Raw genomic sequence first — 18,700 nt, 5'->3', positions numbered from 1 at the left:
GAGCTCAGCACCTAACTGTAAAAATAACTAGTAAAAATAGGCAGCAACCAGATGGCACCCACTGATAATAACACTGACTGAAAACCACGTCACAAATCACACAGGTTTGCTTTTCATTCTGCTTGTTCTGGACTCCAAAATTGCTCTGCTCCCAACTGTAGGTACATGGTAAAGGTTTTTTTAATTTTATTTTAACTTTAAAAATTAAAATAACAGGCAAAAGGCAGTGTAAAAAATTACAAAAGTATTACTCTAAAAAATCCTGTCCAAGCACATTTATCTTTCTTAATCCAAAAAACAAACACAATTATTTCTCCAGTGTTCCTAAAGATGAATAAATAAGCATAGATTGGTTAAATGGAATGACCAAAGTCCCCTTGTTAATGAAGAAAATGAAAAGAAATGCTTGATGATATTCACATCTCATAAAACTAAACCCTATATTATTTTTTTACCTTTAGCATTGATATAGTACCTTTTTTGCCTTTGCAACAAAACTATTATAACATTACTGTTAACTATAGTCTATAAGTTACATTAGTTGTATTTTTCCCATGTATCATCATACTCTTAATACCTCGTAATAGAGGAACTTTCTTCTATTGGTATTATTAACCACAATCCTCATCTACCACCCAAATCACTGTATTCTACAGTACCTAGATTATTCTCTAGCTGTCTCTCAATTACAATCAACCTCCTTAGGACATTATGTTGAGTGAAGCAAGCCAGACACAAAAGGACAAATGCCCTATGATTGTGCTATTACGAACTAAAAATATTATGTAAACTCATTGAGTTAATAATTAGAGTATAGGTCACCAGAAAATAGAAGGAGAGCAGAAAATGGAAAGCTAAAGGTTAATCTGTGTGCAGAATTGATAAAAAGGGTGTTATAAATCTTTGGAAATGAATAGAAATGGTTAAAGCGTATCATGGTGTTCGTAACTAGCAGTGCTATTGTATGGGTATGACAGTGGTTGAAAGGGAAAGTCTAAGGTCATGTATAGTACTAGAAGGAAAGCTGAAATTGTAACAAGGAACTGTATAAGATAGTAAAACCTCATGCAAAATACGAATATGGGTGATATTGCATATATAAGCCTGTTTTTATAAAATATAAATATACTAGAGAAAAGGAAAAAGAATAGCAGCTACATATGGCAGAGGAAGCATAGAGAGATTGAGAGGTGATGAACTTTGGTTGTTTGTTATTTATTATTATTATTATTGGAATAATGAAAGTATTCTAGGAATGACTGAAGCAATGAATCCACCAATATATGATTACACCAAATAACATTGATTGTATGCTTTGGGTGGATTTATGATTTATTAATATGCATCAATAAAATTGATTTGTTTAAAAAAGTTAACCTCCTTAGACTATCCCTTTCAGCTACAATCACATTTATAAATCAGATGTGTCAGTTTTACTCATTATAAAGTGTTACCAACAACTCTAACCATTTCCACATATTTACAATGTTTTTCACTCTGAACTAAATGTGTCACCAGTAGGGTTCCAAGTAATGTAAAGACTGTGCCCAAGATTGTGCCTGGGCATGCTCTTCTTGGATGTATAACCCCAGCCTTCCTTCAATCACAGAATGAAGTGCTCAGTTGATCTGAAAGCCAACTTGACTTCCTTTCCTCTGAATGTTTCAAACAATCTTCTTGGTTCAAGCCAAACTAGCAAAGAACTCAGCTCTTGAACAACATTGCTTTGAGGCTTTATAATACTTCTTCTGAACTGCACTTGATAGTACTAGATTGTTTTAGGAATGGTATTGAGGATATTGCCAAAACACCACAAGGCCCTATATGTATAGAACTACTGGAGACCCATCTCTAAGAGCCCAGTGCCGGGGAGGTGAGCTCCTCTGAACAGGGTTGTGTTGGCACATGAGTTCTTCAGTGGACTATGATCTCCTCTTTGCTTCGGCACTTACAAACTCACAAATAAATTTGAAATCCCCTTTAGTAATTTTCCATGACCTTACTGTATAATGTTATCTATTTATTTTATGATATAGTACCAGAAATCCTTTCCAAAGGAAATAAGATTTTAAATAGATTACATCTATCTATTTATATTTATACCTTTCAAAAAGATTATAAATAGATTACATCTATTTATTTATATCTATACCTACTTTCATAAAGAATTTAATCAGGTATATTTAAAATTAAAATGAAACTCAAATTATATTTACATCAGCTTCATTTTTGTTTCATATTGATATTACATATGTACAGACTGTTTGAATGAATACTTAATGAAATACCTAAAGATGAACTAAAGCAAAACAATAAATTTTTTAATCTGTTGGGATATTTTAAGGTGTTAAATGATGTTTTCCTTGAGATATTTCAGAACAGAGATAAGGGACATCTTTTCTTATATCTCTATAAACAGATAGCGTCAAAGAACAGACAAGAGCCTTCTAAATCCTTGACAGAATGGAGACCCCCAGATCTTAGTCATGGCCCTGGATGATACTAAAGAAACCCCAAATTGATTTGATTAAATTTCTACAACCCTAGAATGAAAGCCTAAACTAAAAATTACACTTTTAGAAAAAGTAGACCTATATGTGTAATCTGGGTCCATATTGAGTTTCATTATATGAAGCAGGATGATATGGGTTTTTTTTTTCTGTTTATAGGCCTATTTACATGAATTCATATGTGTACAACTTTTCTTTGAGCCAATATTAATGGAGAAAATGCAAACAAGCTAGTATTATTTTACAAAGAAAGTCTTACTAGATATTTTCTTGTGGGATTAAAATTGTCATGGCTTTTCTGTTTGTCTGGTTATCAAAAGATGAGGTGGTTCTTTTGTATTATATAGTTATTCTGAAATATACTTTAGGTATATCATTTGGAACATTTAAATTAATTCATATGTTGGATTCTCCAAGGAAAAAAAATCTTTTACTATTACTTCAAATAATTTTCAGAAGTTTTTTTTTCCTAACCAATCTTAATCACATATAATAGATAGCATTTTTGTTTTCAGGTGAAAAAGGTATACTCTTGAACAATTTCTGAATTTGGTATAGTGAATCTATGATAACAGATTGATGGAAATAGTCTGCATAATTTTTTACCTTGAACACTATAATTTATTAGTTCCCATATGCCATAATTCTAACAGAATGAGCCATTTCTTCTTTGCCTTTCTTCATTGTCACTTCCCCATCTATAAATATGACCCAGTTTTGAATCCCACCTGCAGTGTAAATTTCTTCCTGTGCTGATTGTATATAAATGGTGCTTCTTCCCTGAAATTGTGAGTCTACTAAATTATTCAAAACAATTAGCAGGACTGATCATTAGGTGCCTGGTTCTCAAGACCCAGAAACACACACATCAAAACTAGAACTACAGCCTGAATCCATCAGTGAATCCTTTGCCTGATCAGATTAATGGCTTTCTCCATGTGCTTCCTAAGACTTGGTTTGGCTCTCTGCCCTAAGATTTTGTCCACCTCACTTACATTATAATTTGCTGTTCACAAGACTATCTTCCTCCTTAGCCTGTAAGCTCCTTGAGGCAGTAACACTGTCATATCATCAGTGTATCCTTCCTCCCCATGTACCACACCTAGAACAGCTCTGTGCACAACCGGCCTTCAACAAGCATGAATGAGATTAAAACAATTTTCATTTGACCCAAAGGGAAGTTGTATTTACCAAAGGTCTCACTTACAATGATTCATTTCGGTGAACAACAAGCAATCCAGCCAAGAATTGACACTGTGCAGGAGCCGCGGAAAGCATCACAGCCTATTCATGTATTCCACTCTGACGCCCGTCACACGTCTTAAGTAACTGCAGATCCAAGGCTTTGATAGAGTGTCCTTGCCATTAGCCTATGGCCATCTGTCATGCCAGGTTGTGAATGGCAGTAGGTCAAGGAAACTAGGCAAGGAGCCAGAACCAGGAAACCGGGATACAGACAAAACATGAGGTTCATGACAGCAAGGGGTTGGTCAGAAGTCACTAAACAAATACAAGTCAAAAGGACACTGGCAGCAGAGGACAGAGAATGATAAAAGGCCCAACAATGAGCAACTGAGAAATTGGCAAGAGTTGAAGGTCAGCACATAGTAGAGGATCATTATGTCCAAATAAGTCTATGCACACGGATGCAGAGATATGCTGGCAGGATCTAAAGTAGGCACTTGTCTAACAACTTTACATAACAGTCCTGTGACCAAACCAAACACCAAAGGAGCACTCTGAACTAACCTATTTTTTAAATTTATCTTGTAATTATCTTAAGAAAAGCATAATTATATTGCATCATGTTATTGTCTGATAACAGCATTAATTTAGTAAAGTTGAACATTTTAAATAGACTACAATTTTTGCTAACCTGGTTTGGATTCTCTTCTGTTTTTAATACATCTGGAACTTCAAAAAACTTTGAGTGATATTGACTTAAGGAGTATTTGAAAGGCCCCATTATATACCTTGCTTTTAGGTACAATCATTTCAATTTTAAGTTAAAAAATCTGCTTTTACACACAAGCAGACATAGAAACCAGCAAGACTACCTTTAACTATTTCCTAACTTACCTAAGACAATATGTAATCTCCTTAGCCTGCTCTTCAAGGCCTTCCACAACCTGGTTCCAACCTGTTTTTCCAGCCTAAACTCCTACTATTTGTAAAGAGTAAGGCTACCCTCCCGCTTGCTCTTCCCCTCAGAAATAAAGAAGAGACCCAGGAGTTCTATGAGCTCTGAGTAAGCCTGTGCCCTCCCCAGCTCCTACCTTAAAATTGGCAAGAGTAAAGAGGGGACCACTAACTCTGAGTTCCTGGTAAGGCCCTCACGTTTCTCTCCCCTTCCCTGAGAGCTTGGAGGGCAATCTCACTGCCCTGTATCCCCATGCACAGGCATCAGGAGAGCCAACCAAGCCCCAGGGGATTCCTCATCTCCAGAGCCCCAATACCGTCCACATCAAGCTGTCCTTCTCCTTTCCTAGTTTCTTTTTCTCAGTTATATTTGACATACATATTTTTCTTACTTAAAGGGTCATCTACGTTCCACCTCTCGATGGAACACAGCCTCTAAGGGAATAGGAATTTTTGTCTGTTAGGTTCATTACAGTATCCCCTGTGCCTAGAACAGTGCCTGGGACATAATAAGCACACAAAACGTTTTTCTAATAAATAAGTAAAAAAAATCTATTTAATCCACTGAATGTACTGGGGGAAAGTGCAAACTACAGGGTAAACTATTATCTATGTAGTACAGCAGTGCCCCAAAATGTGTTCCCCAAGTGCAATGAGTGTGCCACAATGAAGGGGGAGGGTGTTGGTGTGGGAGGAGTGGGCTGGGGAGATGGAAGGTATATGGGAACTGCTTATATTTTTTAATGTAACATTTTTTATGTGATGTATATATCTTCAAAAAAATACAATTTACAAAAATGATGCGGTGGGGGGGTGGGGAATGGGTTATATGGGGAAAATAATAAATAAATAAATAAATAAATAAATAAATAATGGGGGAAACATCTATTTGAACAGTCCACGCTCTTCCTGGATACAAGCAAATACTCTGTTCCACAAATCTGTTCAAAGAGTTCCTGATGCTGCAGTTGGGGCCCTCTTTCACTCCTGTCTGCCACTGTAAACCCTATTTGTCAAGGCCCATCTAAAAACACTTTCTTTCTGGAAAGCCTTCTTAGCCCACTCCAGCTTGCAGGTATCTTGTCCTCCTCTGATCTGCAATAGTACTTATTATCATTTAACCATTAATCATCATCCTGCCTGCACCTGCTCTTGCATAGGTGTGTGGAACCACTGTTTAAATTGTCTGTAGTTATTTGACTTACCACTTTTAATTTATCCTCTAAACTGGATTTGTAAAGTAATAAGAGAAGGAATCCTAATTGTATCCTTTTCCTGATTTTCCCTGCAGAGCTTACCACAGTGTAGGGGCCCAGCAGATTATTATTGAATAAATGATTGAAATGATTTAGAACAGAGTCTTGAAAGAGGAACAAGTATAATTTTCAGTTGTCTATTCTAAAGTATGGGAACAAGGCTTCCTTTCATTGCTTTTAATAAAAATAAAATAATAGATGCAACAGTATTTAGAAAAATATGTTGGAAGTGAGGAACCATAGTAGGATCCACATGAAATTAGCATGGCCCAGACTCACTGACTGCAGTGGACCCTTCCGTTTACTCTCCCTCCAGGCAAAACCCCAACTCTTTCCAAGTGTATGCTCTCTTACACACAGACATACGCTTCAGAGGAAATTACACAAACTTAATCCCAAGGGAGTAGGTTCTGAATGCTCTATGCTAACCAAAGTGGTTCCATTGTCCTTACCATCAAATGGTTTAGGTGTGGGCGCTTGATGAAATTCTGATCAATGAGAAATAAGGTGAATTCTATATACTAAATATAGTATATTTATGGACTACCTGTAGGTAATAAAAGATGATAGATAGATAGATAGATAGATAGATAGATAGATAGATAGATGATAGAGAGAGAGAGGGGGAGAGAAAGAGATAGATAGATGATAGAAAGACAGAGATAGACAGATAATAAATAGATAGATAGACAGATAGATAGGTAGGTAGGTAGATAATCAGTAGTAATAAACTACTGATACATGAGCAATATGAATCTCAAAAATATTACGCTGGGTGAAAGAAGCCAGTCACAGAAGGCCACATATTATATGATTCCATTTTATCCTATATTCTAGAAAAAGAAGCACTATAGAGGCAGGAAACAGATCAGTAGTCACCAGAGGCTAGGACTGGGGCAAACAGATGGACTGCACTTTCCACATGGTAGCCACTAGAAACCTGAGGGTATTAAGCACTTAAAATGAGACCATTCTGAATTGAGATTTTCTTTTAAGAGTAAGACACATTGAATTTCAAGGACATAATATCTAAAAAAGAATATAAAATATATCAATAGCTGTTGGGAACTGAATCATGTCCCCCTTGAGGCATGCTCAAGTTGCAACCTCCGGTTCTATGAGTATGAACCCATTTGTAAACAAGACCTTTGACACTGTTATTATTTAAGGTGTGCCCAAGCTGAATGAGGATTGACCTTACTCATTCAAAGACTTACAAAGAAACCACCAAAGTAATGATATGGAAAATTCTCAGCCTATCCAGATAGTGTGCTCTGAGTCTAGGGCCAGAAGCAGCTCTATCAGGAACTATCATGAGCTTTCGGGAAGTACATCTCCAGAGGACAGGGATCCGTGGAGGGTTTAACTGACAATCCTTTGTTAAAGAGGATGTGGCTGAACATCAATCTAGTCAGTCATTTCAGTAGAAGTCAAGACCGGAAATACAGTTATCCAGAAAGAATTTGTGTGAAGTTCTTTCATCTGGTGGTTTGGATCCCCTAGAAGTACATTCAAAACCAGCATTTTTTTTATGAAATTTGTTTGAACAGAAATGATGTCTGAACAGAGAGGGAATAAACTGAAGGCAGAATGACTTGAAGGGCAGAAGCTTGGAAGCCAAGGAATGAACTGAAGAGATCTCCTCAGGCCAAGAGAGCGGGCCAACTAACATATGGAAAGGGCATGTCCACCTCTCTGCCATTCGCCTCTGTGCCTAGAGCGGGTGGGCCTTGTACCCCACTGTTCATGGAGAATGCTGACACTAATGCTCGGAGACAGTGGGGCCTATATCCAAACGTTCAATTAGAGCATCTGGCTGCCACCCAATGCTCATAGAGGGTGGGGCCTTGTAGCAGTTTGATATGGTTATGAATTCCAAAAATAGATATTGGGGGAAGAAGATGTGGCTCAACTTATAGAGCATCCGCCTACCATATGGGAGGCCCAGGGTTCAAAGCCAGGGCCTCCTGATCTGTTTGGTGAGCTGGCTCACATGCAGCGCTGCCATGCGCAAGGAGTGCCCTGCCACACAGGGGAGTCCCCTCTGTAGGGGAACCCCACGCACAAGAAGGGTGCCCCACATTGAGCCGCCAAGCATGAGAAAAGCGCAGCCTGCCCAGGAGTGGTGCCACACACACGGAGAGCTGACACAGCAAGATGACACAACCAAAAAGAGACACAGATTCCCAGTGCCACAGAGAATACAAGTAGACACAGAAGAACACACAACAATGGGGGAACATGGGAGAGAAATAAATAAATAATAAATCTTTTTTAAAAAACACACACATTAAAAAAAAATAGATATTGGATTATGTTTGTAATCGGATCTGTAGCTGGGCATAATTGAGTTATGATTAGGGCTTTGATTGGGCCTCATCACACATCATTAGGGCATTGAGTCCCCACCCCTTTATAGGTGGGGACTCACAGATAAAACGCATGGCAAAGGACAGAGTTGAGGGTTCTTAATGCTGGAGTTTTGATGTTGGAGTTTGATGCTGAAGCCTTAAGCTGGAGCTCCAGGGAGAGAGACAGAGCTGTTTGCCTGATAGTCTACAGCTGACCTTGTGGAGAAAACAGAGGAGCTGAGCCCAGAGGAACCCAGGAAGCCTGAACCTTCACAGACTTCAGCAGCCATCTTGCTCCAACACATGGAAACAAACTCTGGTAAAGGAAGTAACTTATGCTTTACAGCCTGGTATCTGTATCTCCTACCCCAAATAAAGACCCATTATAAAAAACAGCCAGTTTCTGGTATTCTGCATCAGCATCCCTGTGGCTGACTAACACAGGCCTAGTCCAAGTATTCATTCACAGAGAGCCTGGCTGACACCCCAATACTCAGAAAGTGTGAAGCCCACACTCCACTATCCAGGAGGACATAGCTGCTGTGCAAGAGCTTAAAAAGGGTGAAGCTGGTATTCCATCAGGACTAGAGGACAAAATATATTCAGCCACAGGTGACTCTCAGGCCTTGAAATCAAATGGAGTTTGCCCTGGTAGGTTGCTGAATTGCTTGGGACCTATGACCCAGATTTTCCTTCCAATTTCCCCCTTGGGAATATTTATCCTATGTTCTGTGCCACCTTTGTATATCAGAAGCAGATAACTTGTTTCCCAGGTTTCCCAGGTCCATCAGATAGAAAATGTTTGACTCAGACTGGATCACACATGTAACTGATTTTGACAAGATTTTGTACTTAGCATTGCTACTGAAATCACTTAAGGTTTTTGGGCTGTTTTGATTGAATTAATGTATTTTGCCCATGGGAAGAACATGTATTTTGAGTGTCCAGAGAGCAGACTGTTGCAGATAAAAATCGTGTCCTCCCCAAAAGGCATGATCAAGTCTCAACCCCTGGTCCTGTGAGTGTGAACCCATTTGTAAAAAGGAACTTTTTTTTTTTTTTAATTTTTTTTTAATTTTTTTATTCATTTTTTAAAAATATTACATTCAAAAAATATGAGGTCCCATTCAACCCCACCGCCCCCACCCCACCACTCCCCCCACAGCAACACTCTCTCCCATCATGATGACACATTCATTGAAATTTGGTAAGTATATCTCTGGGCATCGCTGTACCTCATGGTCAGTGGTCCACATCATAGCCCATACTCTCCCATGTTCCATCCAGTGGGCCCTGGGAGGATCTACAATGTCCGGTAATTGTCCCTGAAGCACCACCCAGGACAACTCCAAGTCCCGAAAATGCCTCCGCATCTCATCTCTTCCTCCCATTCCCCGCACCCATCAGCCACCATGGCCACTTTTCCCACACCAATGCCACATTTTCTCGGTGGACCTTGGATTGGTTGTGTCCATAGCACATCTATGTCAAGAGGAGGCTTAGATTCCACACGAATACTGGATGCAATCCTCCTGCTTTCAGTTGTAGGCACTCTAGGCTCCATGGTGTGTTGGTTGACATTCTTCAACTCCATATTAGCTGAGTGGGGTAAGTCCAATAAATCAGAGTGTAGGAGTTGAAGTCTGTTGAGGTTCAGGGCGTGGCTATCATATTGTCAGTCCAGAGATTCAAATCCCCTAGATATATCTTAAACCCCAGCACCAACTACAATTCCAGTAAAGTAGCATGAAAGTTGTAAAAAGGACCTTTGATGATGTTCTTAAGGTGTGCCCAAACTGAAAGAAGGTTGACCTTAACCCAATATGTCTTAGGTGCTTATTGGTAAAGGAATTTAGACAAAGAAGGAAAAGCCATAGGGAACAACAAGAAGCTAAGAGTCAATGGAACCCAGAAGAGAAAGGAGAAGACATTGTACGTGCCTAACTGGGCATACAGGAGCCAAGGACTGCTGACAGGGGGTCTTCAAGAAGAAAGCATCGCCTTGGTGATGCCTTGATTTGGATATTTCCCCAGCCTCAAAACCATGAACAAATAAATTCCCATTGTTTACTCCAATCCATTTCATGCTCTTTGCTTTGAGCAGCTTAGGAAACTAAAAGAGTCTGAAATAAACATCTTTATAAATAAACCATTGTGCCCATTGTAATTTCCTTAGGGTAGATTCTTATAAGAGTCTCTGAGTTCTGAGTTAAAGAATTTGTAATGGGGAGGTGGACTTGGCCCAATGGATGGGGCATCCGCCTACCACATAGCAGGTCTGCAGTTCAAACCCCGGGCCTCCTTGACCCGTGTGGAGCTGGCCCATGTGCGGTGCTGATGTGCGCGGGAAGTGCCGTGCCACACAGGGGTGTCCCCTGCGTGTGGGAGCCCCATGCGGAGGGAGTGCACCCCACTGGGAGAGCCACCCAACGCCAGGGAAGGTGCAGCCTGCCCAGAGGTGGTGCTGAGCATGCCGAGAGCTGACACAGGAAAGGGAAATACAGATTCCCGGTGCCACTGATAGGGATGGAAGCGGTCACGGAAGAGCACACAGCGAATGGACACAAAGAGTGGATATTCTCTGTGTGGGGTGGGGAAGGGGAGAGAAATAAATTTTTAAAAAATCTTTCAAAAAACAGAATTTGTAATGCTATGTACGTAGTAACTTCTACGCACATTTTAGATAGAACATCTAAGATCTGTGAATAACTGCCTTCCCTTTTGCATGTGCTCAGACTATTTGATAGGATTCCCTTTCTGAGAGACATCAATAATTAACTGAGATTCTATCCATATGAATATGAATTTTTATTTATTTTTTCACTTTTATAAGCCACTGCTATTTCTCACATTCATTCAAGAAAAATTTATTCAGCCCCTACCATGTGCTGGGCATTGTGCCAGATGCTAGGGATAGAAAGATGACTATGACATAGTCCTATCCTCTAGCTCTCATAGTATCAGGAGTGAGCCAGACACATCAAGTGATGATCACAATGCAATTCAATATAGTTTTCTTACTTCCATTGATCTATACAGACAAAGGCGAGTCTAAAGTGCCCTGCATTGGTCAGTAACAACCTCATACAATCAGCAGATTATGAATGAACTGAATCTTTAGATGGCCCAAATGTCAAGAAAAGGAAAAACATTCCTGGCACAAGGAAAAAAAACATATGCTAAACCATGGAAGCATAAAAAGAACATGTAATATTTAGGGGATTTGAATCTCTGGACTGATAATAAGACACCCAGGCCCAGAGCCTCAACAGACTTCAGCTCCTACACTTTGATTTATTGGACTTACCCCACTCAGCTAACATGGAGTTGAAGAAGGGCAACCACCACACCATGGAGCCTAGAGTGTCTACAACTGAAAGCAGGAGGAGTGCATCCAGTATCCATGTGGAATCTAAGCCCCCACTTGACATAGATGTGCAATGGACACAACCAATCCAATGTCCACAGAGAAAATGTGGAATGGGTGTGGAAAGGGTAGCCATGGTGGCTGCTGGGTTTGGGGAATGGAAGGAAGAGATGAGATGTGGAGGCGTTTTCGGGACGTGGAGTTGTCCTGGGTGGTGCTTCACGGACAATTACGGGACATTGTAGATCCCCCCAGGGCCCACTGGATGGAACGTGGGAGAGTGTGGGCTATGATGTGGACCATTGACTATGGGGTGCAGTGATGTTCAGAGATGTACTTACCGGGTGCAATGGATGTGTCACGATGATGGGAGAGAGTGTTGCTGTGGGGGGAGAGGGGGGTGGGGGCGGTGGGGTTGATTGGGACCTCATATTTTTTTAATGTAATTTTTAAAAATAAATAATTTTAATAAAAAAAAAGAACATGTAATTTCATGTGATTGGGCCATAGCAATTTGAGCCTTGCCTGAAACCTAATAAATGTTTTTAAAAAATATTCATGTGTAGCTATCAGGTTCTGTGTGAAGACTGCATTTCTGGATCCCTAACTTAATTAATTATTGTTGTTTATTTGCAATTAACCTTTGGTGGTCTTAACAGTTGCGAATAAACTCACTCAGTTTGATTTTACTATTTGTGCCAAGGAACTGATGTTTCCCCTACTCAGAAAAGAAGTCTGTCCCTACTGTCTCTATTTATGGGGCACAATTGAAGGCCACACCCAACAAGCCCCAGGAGAATACACGTTTTGATCCCAGCAAGCATCCTCCTTGACCAACTTAACTAAAGCTATTTTTCAGAAGTTATTCTCTTCTGCAGTAAGTAGAAGAAAAACAATTCTTTCAGTTCTGCATTTAATCAAATAATCCATACTAGATAATTTTTTTACTAAAACTTTTAAAAATGCATTATTATACCAAAGAATACATTTCCCTCTACTCCAACTACAGCTGAAAAGTAAAAGTTTTCTACTCATATACAGTCTGAGAGTATTCAAACTACTTTTACACAGAACTCATTTGAACCCTAAACAATACTGGAACTTCTTGAGACTCAAAACAACCTTGGAATAGTATACCTATTTTTCTAGGCAAGAAAATCCAGGCTGAACATAAGTGACTTGTCCAAAATCACACAATGATTAGAACTAAACTGTGCAGCTCAAATGTCACCTTAGGTAATCCATTCTAGGAAGTCTTCTGAAAACTTCAAGTCTGGATTAAGCATTCTTCCCTTGAGGAAGGGTGCTATGGTTCCCTTAGCACTCATTTCCCCAGAACTTCTCAAACTTTAGTGTGCATACAAATCACCTGAGAGTCTTGTTAAAATACAGATTATGATTCAGTCCATTTGAGGGTAGGGCCAGAGATTCCGCATTTCTAACAAGCTCCCAAGTGATGGTGATGCTGCTAGACTAAGCATCACACATCGGGAAATAAGGCAAGAAGTGTGTCATTATGGCCTGATCTCATTTCCTTCTCCACTGCAGTTTCAGCTCCATGACAGCATGAACTATGCCTTCTTAATAACAGCATACCCAACATTTCACTAAGATTTGGCAGGCTGTAAAAGTCTCATTAAATGAGTGTGCAAATAAATGAATAAATGCACCCATGTTTTCTAGCCTGGTATTGTTTCCATTACATCACTCTGTCTCTCAAAAACATGAGTCAGGTCTAACTTTCCCTTTTAACTACCACATTAGTTAAGGTAAATACCAACTGCCTTAGGCAAACCTAACAGTTTAGTGGCTTCACACATTGAAAGTGTTTTCTCACTCACCTAAGGACGTGTAGTATTCTTACTTGAGGTACAGGACAAAGATAGGGAGTGCTCCGATTCGCTCAGTCCTATAGAATCAAGGCTGACAGAGGCTGTCACAACTTCAGTATGAACCTTTCAAGGATATTTAGTAATTGCTACCTAACAGGCATGTGGGGAGAAGAGAAAGTGAAGACAGACTTAGGCCTAAAAATGAGCCATCACTTCTGCTTCTATTCCAAGGGAAGCTGGAAACCATACCTTTGTCTGGATAGCCACTTCCCAGCAAGAAGTTACTAGAGAAGGGAAGAGGAATCTTAGACAGCTTCCCTCTACTCCTAAGCAAGCCCCCTATGCCTCAGCCACATTACTCACTGTTCTTTAATCGCACACACACTTATCCAGATGCTGACTGAATCCAAGATTTTCCTTTTTCCTGGAATCCCCAAACTTCATCTGTTCAAATCCTTCCCATCCTCAGTGCATATCTCAAAAGATAGCTTTTCATGCAGTTTTTCCAGATCTCCCAAACAAAGATATCTCTCTTTTAAAATCTTTCTAATGTTTTGTGCTTTTCTGATAATCTCTAACACATTCCACCATGCATTTCAGTTATGGGTGTACTCAAAATTTCCCCAAGAGCAAAGACTACTTGGTAGCCCTTTTGGCATCTAGCAGAAAACCCTACATATAACTGTAACTCAGTAAATAGTAATATTTTTAAGTTGAACTGAAATTATATATGTATGCATATATATATACACACACATACACATATATAAGAGCTCATCTGACAACAACCTTACTCTATGTTTTTGGGAACAGCAGAGAGCTATAACTGTGAAAGAAAGTAGAAAAACTAACCAGTGTTCAAAAACTACAAATATAACTAGAACTTGGCATAAAATGAAATACTTCTGGCTCATATACTTCCACTGAGCAGCACTGCATTTTATACACTTCTTCTTTAATGGTTCAGACATATAGTTCTTAACATCACATGGAGACTCATAACCTTCAGAATACAGCATGAATCAGCTGGCTGCACTGCAAAAAGGATATAAAATGCCATCAAGAATGTCCTAACTGGAACAGTAAACTTTTAAAGTACAAACAACTCATCTGTTAGCAGCCTGGCATTTTGCTGTCTGGAACGTAAATACATTAGAGAGATATCTTTGAAGATATTCTATTACCTGTGTAAGCCGCAATTTTCTATCATGAGTGTGAATCAGATCTAAATAAGGGGTGCTGTGACCTGGGCTTTTAGCAGTAGATGCTGCATAAGCAATCCCAGGGGCCTAATATGAAGAATGTCTAATCAGTGGTCCTTGAATCTATGCAGTAACTTCCATAGGCTAAGCCAGATTTGGCCTCACCTATCCAGCTTGTGGGGCGTGGATTCCTGGATATACAGTCTATAGAAAAATATCACTATCATCAAAAGTATAAGTCTGACAATAAATTTGTCCCCCTTTATCTCACTTTTTTGGTTTTTCAAAACCTTCTCTAAGATGCCTGGTTTGCTTGAGTGCCTCAGGACACCAGTGCCCAGGTGTAACAGCCCATCCAGAGAAACATTACTTGCTTTGGCCTGAGGATGTCTGTTGCTTTTCTGAAGCCAGAAATCAGTAACTTTCTGCAACTAAAATTTTTGCATTTTGCAGTGGCTACCTTAGAAGGGGCAGATAAGAAGAGGAGCGAAGGAAATGGGGTTTAGGGAGTCTTCCCATAGAAAGACGGGATCCTCTTCATCCCTTGTATTTCCTACCACAACACAACCAAGAGAGAAATAGGTGGTGCAGAAGAAGGGAAAGGGAAAAAAAAGGTGAGCTTGGGCAAAGTTCCTTGTGCAGAAGGAAGGGATAAAAATAGGACTAGACTAAGAACTTTATAGCCCTAAACACTGAACAAATTATGGGGCAACTCCTTCTACCACCAGAATATATGTAAAGTATCAACAACGTTCTGATTTTCTCATGTTGAAAACCTTGATACTTATTTCTTAAAAGTGAAATATAAATTATGAAAGATTTTCCAAAGAATTTTGGATACCACATGTAGGGCTTTGAAGCTGTACTGTACCCCCAAAAAACATGCTCTTAAATGTAACCTATACCTGTGGATATGAACACATTGTAAGTAGCACCTTTTGATGAGATCACGTCAATTAAAGTTGTCCCACCCCCATCAAGATGGGTCTCAATTCTACTGCTAGAGTCCTATATAAGTGGAATGAAATTCAGACAGAGAAAAAGACATAGGAAGCAAGAAGATGAAACAGAACCTGGAAGAGAAGGGAGAGAGCAGAAGATGCCACCATGTGCCTCGCCATGAGATGGAGGAATCAAGAATCACAGGCAACAAGCCCCAGAACATCACAACGTTCAGGGAGAAAGCATCGCCTTGATGATGTCTTGACTTGGACATTTTCCCAACCTCAAAACTGTGAGTGAATAATTTTCCATTGTTTAATCAGACCCATTTCATGGTATTTGCTTAAGCAGCCTAGGAAACAAAACACAACAATTTTACCATTGCCCTAAGGACAGACTTTTCTGGGAGCCAGGGGTTTTAGAAAGTAGTGAATGCCTAACTCTAAGGCTGTCATCTCATAATGTAGAATTCCTGGGAGTTATGACAGGTAATCCAGAAAACTGGGTTTATCAATTAAATTTAATAATTAATTTCTCAATTAAATAATGTATCAATTAAAATCAATAATTTCTCAAACAATCAATTAAACAGACATTTGAGGATCTTCTATGCAATCAAGCTGGATATTGAGGGTGATATAAAGATGAGTAAACTCCCTGCCTTGGAGGGATTAATTATCTGTTTGGGAACTTTTGTTGTGGTTTTTTACTATAAATGGCTGCAGAAAGAGGTTTTTTTTTAAAGAGTGAAAGTAATTGTAGGACCTGAAGAAATATATGCTCTAAAAGCAAGGACAGTACATTATGAAGGTTCAGAGGTGAGAGAGAAGATATGTGGTTGGATAGAGTAAGAAGTGACTTAAAAATGCGGCATTTCAGAAAAGACTTATGCCTTGAAGGAAGGGTAGTATTTTGTCAAAAAGGAGACAGAGTTGAGGGAAGTTTTTGAGTAAAAGAAGAACATAAACAATAGCACACAGCATCACGGTGACTGGTATTTATTAAATACTGGCTTTATGATAGGCATTGTGCAAAGAACTTTACATCATTTACTTCTTTAATCTTCACCAATCACCGAAGAATCTCTGAAGTAGAGCCTATTTTACAGATGTGGAAACTAAAACTCTGGACTCCAGAATAGAGTCTCTGACTTTAATTGCCCAGAACCAATTAGCTAAAAGTTGCACAATCTGAAACTGATAAGGGTTCAGGTATTGTGAGAAAGCTAATTTGAATACAGCATTAAGTGCATATGAATGAATAAAAATAACTAGAAATGCAGGTCAGAATGAGATTATATTTTCCGAGACCCCGGATGCTAACTTGAAAGCTTTGTGCTTAGTTGTCAGACAAGAGGCAGCCACTGACGGGTTTTGAACAGGTTTTGACATTACCCAAGCTGACAACACTGGCCGGGACATAACAAAGTAAAAAGGACTAGAGAGAGAGAGAGAGACCAATAAGAAGTTGTTGTGAGTTCATCAGGTAGGAAGAAAACTTAAAGTTTTTGATAATGAACTGGGGTAAGAGATGTAATAAACTGGAAGGTAGAATATAAACTTGTCAACAAATTGAATGCTGGAAATGTTAAAGGAAATAAATCAACAACTTCAGGAGTTGGGGTCTACGGCTGAAATGATGGATTCAGAAACAGAAATAAGTAAAGCTTAAGAAAAAGACTATTGAAGGGAGATAATGACTATAAAAATCTCCCTTCTCCCCTTTTTCACCCTCTGCTCCTTCTCATCATCATCATCATAGTTTATATTTAGATGGTATTTGGTCTGTGCCAGGCATAGTCTAAGCATTTTATACATATGGATTAATTTAACCCTAAAAAGAGCTTGATTAGGTATATGTTATTAATAGCCCCATTTTATAAATAAGAAAATGGAGACAGAGAAAGGTAAGTGATTTGCCCAAGGTCACATCATTAGTTAGTAAGCAGTGGAATCTGAATGACAAATTCAGGCAATCAAGCTTCAGAATTCACCTGGAAATTTTAAAACTGAGAAAGGGCAGACATCGAAATGCTATTATTTTGTTGAACACACTTTTTTAGTGGTATTCTTCAGCAGTGTACATAGGGGAAATTAGGATTTATAAACAACCTCAGACTTGTAAAGAAGACCTCTCTTCCTTATACTATAGGACATCTGTACAGAACTTTCCTCTTTTCTCTGTTCTGCTTCCACAGGTGGTCAATGTTTTTTTCTGTTTACATTCTACAGTGCTCCATCCATGTCCCAAGGGCAGCCTGCCTGTATCTGTCTCCCTTATCCATGTAATCCTCATTCTGCCCTTTCTAAGTAACAGCGATACACTTTCCTTTCCAGAATAGAGTCTCTGACCTTTCACATTTTTATTCTTCAGATCTAATATATCTGAACTATATGTGAATCTACTTGGGCTTCCTCTTTTCTTCAACAAGGCAGTTTAAGAATATTTACACACAGAAAGAATGTTTCACCTGTGGTGGATAGCCCAGCTCCTGTTATGGTTCCAGCTACAGAGGAATTGTTTTAATTTTGTTTAAGTAGGGTCTCCTTCAGGGTACTGGAGTGATGTATTTATTTGATTTCCTTCTTCCAAAATAATGGAGTTAAACCATTTGGTGGTGTATTAGTCAGGGTTCTCTAGGGAAACAGAACTGATGGAGATATCTGTAAATATTATGATATTTTTATTAGAATTGTCTAATGCAACTGTGGGGATGCACAAGTCCAAATTCTGTAGAGTAGGCCAAAGCTAGGAACTCCAATGAAGATTCTCAGTGAATTTCCCAGGAGAAGCTGGCTGGCTGAAGTAGAAATGGAAATTCCCTCTTATGACTGCTGAAATCACTTCTCTTTTTAAAGCCTTCGAATGATTGGATGAGACTTCTCTCATCGCTAAAGGCAGTCTCCTCAGTTGATTGTAGATGTAATCAGCCATAGATGAAATCAAAGTACTGATGATTTAAGTCCATGAAATGTCCTCACAGTAACAATCAGGCCAGTGCTTGCTTGAACAAACAACTGGACACCAAAACCTGGCCAAGTTGACACATGAACTTAACCATCACAGGTGCCATGAGGAGGGGTGGCAAAGAAAAGAAGGCA

General features: G+C 39.2%; 1 long non-coding RNA gene across 1 annotated transcript in view; it reads right to left on the bottom strand.

Moving 5' to 3' along the window:
* The window catches only part of LOC131280438 (uncharacterized), an 83,754-nt gene extending 79,891 nt beyond the window's left edge, over positions 1-3,863 (bottom strand). Inside the window, exon 1 of the long non-coding RNA XR_009188033.1 lies at positions 3,718-3,863. This is a non-coding gene — a long non-coding RNA (uncharacterized lncRNA). The remainder of the gene's footprint in view (positions 1-3,717) is intronic.
* Positions 3,864-18,700: the final 14,837 nt, after the last annotated feature.

Source organism: Dasypus novemcinctus, chromosome 11, assembly GCF_030445035.2.
Source record: "Dasypus novemcinctus isolate mDasNov1 chromosome 11, mDasNov1.1.hap2, whole genome shotgun sequence".
NCBI lineage: Eukaryota > Metazoa > Chordata > Mammalia > Cingulata > Dasypodidae > Dasypus > Dasypus novemcinctus.
The sequence above is the reverse complement of the archived record's forward strand: the minus strand, read 5'-3'. Positions and strand labels throughout refer to the sequence as shown.